We start from the raw sequence: 10,387 nt of genomic DNA on the forward strand, positions 1-10,387 counted from the left end.
ACAAGTTTGCTAGGAATTGAAAACGTTAGCTAGGACAAGTTTCTCAAGAAAATTCGCGTCGCGGAAGGTTTATCGGTTTCCAAAAACGTTCGTCGGAACTATTCACCCTCGAGGTGAATACTAGTATAACGTGGAGAGTCTCTCTCCATTGGGAATTTAGAATAAGGACCTCCTGAACCGGAAGTACGAGGGTGATGCAAAAGAAGTTTCCGCCCCGATGTGAGCATAACGAGTAAGTTGTAGTTAGTCAATAAGACTGTGCGAGGACGAGCTAGTATACCCGTGTGACATACGGTTGAAGTCGAATGGAATCGGTAATTCATTCGGAAGCATAAATATAATTTGACAATAATTGAAGGTGTGTCCCCGGTATGGTTGTTATCAATACTTTCGGAGTTTTCAGATGTCCAAACTTGAAAAGATGAAGTCATGTACATGGCACATGGTGGTGTTTAGGTTGATCGAGTCTAACCACCATCACGCGTCACTAGAACTTTGGTATATCTTACCGTAATATAACCACGTTGATCGAGTGTCGTTATATTACGCCAAATCATACTTCCATTCCCACATCACTCCATGAGTTCAAGTTCGTGTCATCGTGAAAATCTAAAATGAACAAAATGTAACGACGTCTCAAACGTGACTCGTATTAAATCGAAAGAGTTTCTACAACTCTAAAGAAGCGTTTCCCCGTGGGAAGTGTATAAATGATTGTTCACGTCAATGTGGTTCGAGTCAGACAATATTGTATTTAGGTATGAAAAGAGTAACGAGTCATGATAACAAGTAATACGCAACCGTAGCGTTAAATGGTGATGACGATACTCATCTAGGGTAGTGACAGTGACTTTACAATATTCATGGATAGTAAGATGAGACGGGGTGGATAACAACCAAGGAGTCAGAATTCCCGAACTAGAGTGACTAACGAAGTCGTGGTCATCCGTACGCGTATAAACCTTGAATTCACGTGTGTTACCAAAAAGTGGCGGAATACGAGTTCGTATGATGAAGGTTGGGTACCATTAAAAAGTTTGCCTAAGAATGATTCAAGTATAATGCACAAGTAGTCAAGTAAGTGCTATCTATAGCAAATGTATGTCAGAATGCAATGACTAACTATCCGGTTGTAGTCTAGACTCACTAATGCGTCCCAACGACTCTGTCAGACACACTAATGCACATCCTAGTTCCCTACAACCAACGCTCTGATACCACTTGTAACGACCCGACCAAAACCGTTATTGACGGCGCCGTTAACTTAGGTCCCGTTGCGTGGTCGTAGTCCCTATATGAGACTCGTTTGACCAAAATTATGTCGCATTCATTTGAAAGGTACAAGACTTGCAAGTTTAGTTTACAAAACCGTTCGACAACAAGTCTAAGTTTACAAAAGTCATAAAGTATAAATGAAATAACTTGCGACATAATTAGTTTAAAAACACAGTTGCTATAAATAGCGTAAGTATGTAAACAAAAGTTTGAATCCAAAAGTGCTATCCCTAGCGTATGCATGCATGGTTGACTCCAATCAAGTAATCAAAGAGTACGGAAGCATGTATCAAGTAGCCAAGTATGAACCTGAGAAAACATGTAGAAAACTGTCAACGAAAAACGTTGGTGAGATCATAAATGTATTTGTAAAAGTATATTTTGAACCACAATAGTTTGTATAGATGATTATCCAAATCGTATTTATTCCGAAGAATGTAGTTTGTATTGCGAGCACCCAATTACCAAAGCTTAACTGAATCTTCCCTCTGAATTTTGAATATAGTGTTAGAACATACACTATGCACGTTGAAATTATATTTCATCCACTAACGGTAGCGAACCGTCTGAATGAGGGTTCGTTAAACCCGTATGGCCACACAACATAATCACTCGCTTACACTTACACCCTGCAAGTGGAACTAATGATAATTGGATTGAGGACTTTTGTTCTAACTCGTCTGTATCTTTGTATTCGTATTGTGTTCAAAGTATAAAAGTATGAAAAGTATATATACATGTGAAATGTATATAAGTATGTAATGTACATGTTTCTCAGCCCACGATTTAAAAGAATAAAAGTATTTGCAAAGGTGGGACTATGATCTCACCTCGAGTGCACGAGTATAAAAGTACTTCACAAAGTAACGTGTGCATGAAAGTTGCTTAGCCTTGACCTAAACAAGTAAGTTGTATCAATTAACCGGTTACGACACAAGGTCGGGTGAAATGTGTTCAATTAGTCCTATGGCTCGTTACGACTCGAATAGTATAGCATGTGAATCACGTTGTCAAGTTTCATGCAAGAATCAAGTATAAAAGCATGTTAGAACGATTGTAATAAAGTTTGAGTTGACATTTCAAAACCTTACCATTAGAAAGGAAATCTTATTACGTTTCCAACGATATTTGATTCATCGAAAACGGAGTTACGGTCAAAAAGTTATGGCCAAAACAAGTTTGCTGAAGTTCGGATGAAACAGGCAATTGTCACGGCGCGACAAATTGCTCCGCGGCGCGACAAATGCCTATGTTGAAGGTCAGAAAGCTTGAAAAACATGTTCTAAAATCACCCTTTGGGCCACGGCGCGACAAATTGCTCCGCGGCGCGACAAATAACGTGGTCTGGTGCCTGGTCAGTTTCAAAAGTTCAAGTCTTGATCCAAAATTCAATTTGGCACAAAACGCAAACCGTAAACACTTAGAATACGCATCTTATATCATTGGAAAGCTCTTTTGACAAGGAATACAATTAACTACCTTTCACAAGAAAAAACATCAATTACTATAACCGAAAACTCGTCAATTGATCAAGAAGGGTTTATTTTCAAAGTTTCAAGTTCGTAAAACGTATTTTATGATTCGGGAATCCAATTTACACATACGATATGCCGTTTTGAAGGTAATGAAGCATACATTACAACTAAACACTTACTAATAACATTTCATGGCATTCGAAACATCAAAAGCTCGTTTTAAGTCTATCAAACCCTAACCACAATCCGCAAAAATCAATATTCATGTTTTTGAAGTTTCCTTAATCAACCTACGCATCAAAACGAAGCTAGTGATACTAGTAACACAATTAAAACATGCACTTTAACAATCTAACAACATTAACTCATCCAAAATCAAAGATTTAGCACACCCATTTCAAATGTTCAAACTAGTTACTCAAAACAACGAATCGAGCAAGCAAAACATATATTCATGTTATACACGAGCCATAGACACTAACTAACACAATTTCAAGTATATAAAACGAATTTAGAGAAATTTAGTGTTTTAGAAATGTTACCCAAAATGGATGAAATTGGTACCAAATCGAAGAGGATGATGGGAGGATCACGAATATGTAATTTGTTTTGAAGTTTGCTTCCCGATCCGAATTTAGATGATGAATCTATGAAGTTGGGGTTTGTGTGTGTTCTTGCTAGAAAGAGAGAAAGAGAGAGAGAGGGAGATGATGGAAATGGTGGAAAAATGGGTTGACTAGTTGACCTAGTCAACTAGTTTGCCCATTTGGCAACTCCGGTCCCTCGAGTTTCAAAGCGGGTGCGGGATTTAACCGATCGAATATTTTTAAAACGCAAGTTAACGAGAGATGTTATAATTAAATGACGGAATTATTATGAACGTTAGTCAACGGAAACTACGAATTTAAATAACGAAAGGTATTATTTAAAAGAAAAAGACGGTGTTAAAATAAATTTAACGGAAAAAGGCGGGATGTTACAGTATTGTTGATGTTATTGATGGTGGTGCTGATTATGCTGCTGGTGCTGCTGCTGGTGTTTGCAACCTTCGCACCATGTTCTCCAAAGCCGTCACGCGAGCGCGAAGTTCGTTAACTTCTGCTAGTACACCGGGATGATTGGCGGTTGGAGCGAGCGAATGAACAAGATTTGTAATATGGGATAGTATATAATCGTGACGAGATACTCTAGAAATGAGAGAGAAAATGGTGTTTCGAATAGGTTCGCCGGTAAGTGCTTCAGATTCATCGCCAAGAGGGCAATTTGGTGGATGGAATGGATCACCTTCTTCTTGTCTCCAGTGATTTAGTATATTACGAACCCATCCCCAATTCATCCAGAATAGATGATGGGAAATTGGTTGATCCATTCCGGTGACGCTGCTTTCGGAGCCCGAATGGAAATCCATATCGGCATAACTGTCGGAATCTGAAGAATTCGAACTAGATGCGGAATCCATCTTGTATAATGGGGAAAATGAATTTTTGGTATGGAATAGATTATAGGAGTTAGATTTAGTACTCTTCAATACATAATTTACATATGTATATATAATACCAAAATTTCGTAAATTACGGAGAATCTTTGAAAAGATATCAGTCAAAGTTCGCAATAACAGATATGCTAAGATAAGAATTCGTCTATACACTATCAATGCAGTAAATGCAGTAAAACGTGTCTAGACTTATGAATGATAAGCAGGTAATTTCCTAAGGATGATAAGCAGATGATTTCCGACTAGAAATGATAAGCAAAACTTTTGACATGTAGACACGGTCGAAGTCCAGACTCATTAACGCATCCTAACAACTACTAGTTAGACACACTAATGCAAGACCTGGTTCGCTACGACCACCGCTCTGATACCAACTGAAAGGACCCGTCCTAATCCACCTGGACGAAGTCATCAACATTTGGTCCCATTGCAATGATCGGCTCCAAGTAATGTCCTTATATTGAGTAAATGCACAGCGGAAGACTTAATTCATACCTGAGAATAAACATGCTTTAAAGTGTCAACCAAAAGGTTGGTGAGTTCATAGGTTTATCATAACAATCATTTCAATATGTTAATAGACCACAAGAATTCATAATCATAAACATAATACACTCGCAAGTGTATGTAAAGCATTCTAAGTGGTTGAGCACTTGGTAACCATACTTAACATTTAATCAACGTCGCATATTCCCTTTATTATGAAATCTCACTACACCGTACCAAGTGTAGTAACCAAAACGAAGTACTGTGCAACCGTTGAATACTGGTCGTCCAGTCCGGTTGGGGTTGTCAGGCCCGATAGATCTATCAACAGGATTCGCGTTTACAATACCCATGTAAATAGTAATTACCAAGCTACAGGAAAATATGCCAGTGGTACAACTCAACGTAGAATATATTTTTAAGTACTTGTGTCTATTTTGTAAACATTTATAAAAGCAGTGCATGTATTCTCAGCTCAAAAATATATATTGCAAAAGCAATTAAAAAGGGAACAAATGAAACTCACTTTTGCCTTGAAAGTATTTAATTCGACTTGGTCTCCGATAGATATCACGAACCTAACCATATATATAATATATCAACATATTTTCTTTTTAAGTAATCGTTACATATATATATATATATATATATATATATATATATATATATATATATATATATATATATATATATATATATATATACTTTTAATACTTTTAATATTTTCTTAGTCCGTAGTTAGCAGTCCGATGTTAGTGGTCCACAATTAGTTGCTTAAATAAAATAAATAAAGACCCCATCATATTCGTATTGATCAGAATTAATCTTGACTCATGGTACCATGTTGTCAAATGACGTGTTGCGTACATAAAGTACCGTGTTGTCAAATGACGTGTTGCGTACAATCATGAGGTCTTATGATTAATCTTCTCGTGTTGTTTACGGGTGGTCCTGAAATATATAAAATCAAATCATAAGTAATTATATATAAAATATCATATTAATTAGAAAAGCTATGATTAATTTACTTTTTCTCCAAATATTTTCGTAGCTAAACTAGCTTCGGATACCCAATCTTGTTTTAGTCGTAGTTTCTTCATTACAACTCCGTTTTTGTTGGTTCAACTTGCCACTTCCTTGGATCGAGTCAAATTTTAAGAATATGAACTTAAAATACCTTAGTTTGTATTCGAAATCATAGGTTATAGGTCAAACTTTGGTGAAACTTATGAAAGTGATCATTTTCCATCATAAAAACAACATTTAATGATCATTTTTCTAAAAATACTTACACTTCGAGTTAAACCATGAAATTTTTATGTGTTAACATATTCATAAGAAATATCATTTTTCCAGAACATGAACTTCCAATTCAAAGTTCAAGATGGTTTTTAATTATCCAACCCAAAACAGCCCCCGGTTGCACTCCGACGACGTAGATTCAGTTTTTAAGATGTTCTTTGTAAAACCAAGTTATATCTTGTTAGGTTAGCATATCACTATGATATATTACAGGTCTTGAAGTGTTTTAAAAGTCAAGTTAGAAGGATCTATTTAGTTTGCGAACAAGTTTGAAATCATTCAAACTATGTTCATGTTGTTAAAATTTTATACCACAAAATAAGATAGCTATATGAATATGAATTGAATAAGATTATGAACAAGGTTACTACCTCAAGTTACTTGGACAAAGTTACTGCAAAAGATAAGAAATAATCTTGGAATCAAAGAGTGGTGGAGTTAGATCAAAAGGTTGGAAGTAAACTTCTTCAAATGGGTGGTTATTTTGATATGTTATTGAAAGAGTTTTCTTATGGTGTTTAAGGCTTGTAATTGAAGCTAAATGATGGGAAAAATGCTTGGAGATGATCAAGTATGAAGTTAGGAGTATTTTGAGAGAGAAATGAGGGTGTAGGTATGAGAAAATGGAGTGAAGAAATGGTGTTCATTTATAAAAACGTTTTTAGTTTATAAAGAAAGAAAAGGATTCCTAATTTTGTTTTCTTACTAATAATTCATACTACTTGACAAATCCTAGTTACCTCATATCTAGGGTAGTAATAATGTTGATTAGGATGTTTATTTGATGTATATATACCAATAGTAAATACGTATATAAGCTGGGTATGATACGGGTACATATACCCTAGATATACGTATAGAAATCTTGAGGAAACGGAACGAGAATTCAAATATAGCTATCTTTTGTGAATATACTTATATTGTTTTATGTATTTAAGTCCTTAAAAAGTGATTAAATACATTATATATACGATACATGTATAAGCATTATAGATTATAAGTATATATATCAAAGAATGTTACGTATAGTTATCGTTTTGAAAACTTAAGTTAGTAGTTTCAAAATATACTTATAACTCATTGTCATTAGTACACAATGAGATGTTAAACCATCCTTAGATCATGTTAAATATATATAAATACATACATATACAAAAACGTATAATTATCGTATGTTATATAGTTCGTGATATCATCGGTCATATTGGACGGTCAAACGTTGTGTAAAACTCTTTTCAAAAACACAAGTCTCAACAATTTGGATTGCTTATCATGTTGGTATGGTTTAATTTATGTAAATATTAATATCATAAGTATAATTTGGTCGGAAAATTCCGGGTCATTACACTTTCAATCAGAAAACTTGAAGAAATAAATGGAAGCCTTGAAGAAGAATGTGACATGGGTAAAATGTATCCTTTTCAAAGAAAACAAATGAGTAGGTAGTTGTTAGGTGTTTACAACAAAACACAAACCAGATGGCATACTGAAAGATATAAATTTTGAGTAGTTGCAAAGGGATACACCCAGAAATATGGGATTGACTATTCTGAGACTTTCTCATCAGTGGAGAAAATTGACACCATTAGAGTCTGATTTTCAATCGTCGTAAATAAAAAATTTCCACTTCATCAATTTGATGTGAAAAACGCATTTATCCATGGAGAGCTCATTGAAGAGGTCTATATGGAAGCAACACTAGGGTTCACAGAAAGCTTCAAAAATGGGGAAGTTTGTCATCTTAAAAAATCTTTATATGGTTTAAAACAATCCCTCGGGCATGGTTTGGGAGATTCGCCCTAGCTATGAAAATTATGGCTTTATACAAAGTAACTTAAACCATACTTTATTTCTTAAACAAAGAAACAGATTTATAATCCGTTTAATTATCTATGTTGATGACATGATAATTTCACGAAATGATACGAAAGAAATTTGAAACCTTAAAACAAACTTATTTAACGAATTTGAGATGAAAGACTTGAGCAGACTCAAATATTTTTTAGGGGTTGAAGTTACGATCTCAATAGGTAATCTTTATATGATAAAATAAATATGTTCTTGATATACTAGCTGAAACATGGATGATCGTGTAACGATCCGACTTTTTCGACTTATATTTTTGTGCTCTATATTTTCACGAAACTGCGTATATGTGCGTACTGAGCTAGTTTATGCTCTGGGAACTAATTTCATGATAATTACTTTCGTTAATACCTTACAGCGTGTTATTAAGTGCGTAATCACTTAACTTGATCCCCGAATGCTTTTACGACCGTTAATATCACTTGTCGTTTGAAACGAGCTATGTACTTGGTACACGTATAACTTTGGTCATAATTGGAATATTATGACTACGTAATACTAATTGTTATTTTCTAATGACAACTACTTGGCTTATTGGTTGCTTAATTACGCTTAGTAATTTACTAATACACACTAGTTAGTCTTGTTGGACTTTCTACCTTATTGGACTTAAGCCCACCCAACTCTAGTTATTTGGACTTTTAAATTAGCCCAACTTTAATAAGTTTATGACCCATTAAGAAGTAGGACACAAACCCATTAATATGAGCCAACATACTAGCATTTTTGTTAACCATTACCACACATGTTGCATGGGATCCCAACAATAATCACCACCTTTAGACCACCACCATACAAAAAGCAAAAAGTTGTCCCCTTGTCCCCCCATGTCCCTACGATTTTGATACACCAAGCACCACCTCCACCACTATAAATATCAACCCTCATTCACCCGTTTCACACTTGATTTCATTCTCATTTTACACACACTTACTCTCTAATTTTCTCTCTAGTCTTTCTCACACTAAAATGGTAAGTTTTAAATTTTCTTCTTCTTCTTCTTCTTCTCTTCATCATCACGACCATTTATTACATTCAAGTTCATTAAATGCGTTTCTTGATTCGGGCAACCAATTTACATGTATGATATGCCATTTCGATATATATATATATACACTTAAACATACATTGCAACTAAACACTTATCAACAATATTTCATAGCATTTGATGCATCAAAAGTTCATAATTAAGCCCATCAAATCCTAACCCAAATCACCAAAACAATAATCATGTTAATGAAGTTTCCTTAATCAACCTACACATTAAAATGAAGCTAGTGATGCTAGTAACACATTTAATACATGCACTTTTAACATTTAACAATATTTAAGCAACCAAATCACACAATTAAACACACAAACTTTCAAGTTCATGCTAGTTACTTAAAATAACAAGATCGAGCATATAAACCACATATTCATGTTGGACTTGAGCCATAGACACTAATTAACACTTTTATAAGTCAAAATTATCAAGAACATAAAATCTAGTGTTTTTAGAAAGTTACCCAAATGCAATAAAGTTGGTATGGATTCGAAGAGGAAGATGCAAAGATTCCAAATATGTAATTTGTTTGAATTGATGCTTGCTAGATCTTGAATAGATGATGAATCTTTGATTGAATGTTGAGAGGATTTGGAAATATCAAAAGGAGAAAGAGGAGATGAATGAGTTAGTGGAGGAGAAAGGTTTGACTAGTTGACCTAGTCAAATCTTTGGTCTCTTGGCAAGTTTAGTCCCTCAAGTTTAAAAGCGGGTGCGTGAATTACCTAAACGAAAGATTTTAAGAACGCGTATTAATGGGAGATGTTATAATTATATAACGGACTTTAAAATAGTATAACGGAAGGTAAACGGAAAAAGGCTGGATGTTACAGTTAAGTTACTAACACCACTCAAAACCACTTTTAAAATTTTTTAAAACCACGGACTCTTAAACTCTAAAGAAGTTTTAAAATTTGTTAACACCACGGGCTTTTAAACTCAATAGAATTTTTTAAAATTTGTCAACACCACTGGCTCTTAAATAATTCTTATACTTTTCATATTTTTGAATCAGAGGAAAAGAGAAGAAAGCCGCCGGCTAAATTCACTTAAGCCGCCGATTGTGGTGATGAATTCCGTATTCTTGAAGCCAAAGTCTTCTTAAATAAGGAAGAAGAATTTGAATCAGATGAAAAGAGAAGAAAGCCACATGCTATGACTATTAAAGCCGATGGCTGTGGAGCTAAATATGGAATTACTTGAACCTCATGCCACTTAGTGATTAAAAAAAGAGTCCGGTTGGGATATATTTCGACAGCTGTCGCCTGTCTTCGTTATAGTCGTCGGCTATTGTGTCAGTTTTCCAACATTATAAATATAGGTCGAATTTTCTAGTCTACAGATATAGAATTTTCCAGTTTACAAATATATAATCAATGTACAGTTTTCAATTTGGTTTTTAGGGTTTGGTTACGAATTCTATCATAGTTAAGGTTTAATTTC

Source organism: Rutidosis leptorrhynchoides, chromosome 1 (assembly GCF_046630445.1).
Source record: "Rutidosis leptorrhynchoides isolate AG116_Rl617_1_P2 chromosome 1, CSIRO_AGI_Rlap_v1, whole genome shotgun sequence".
In the NCBI taxonomy this organism is placed as follows: domain Eukaryota; kingdom Viridiplantae; phylum Streptophyta; class Magnoliopsida; order Asterales; family Asteraceae; genus Rutidosis; species Rutidosis leptorrhynchoides.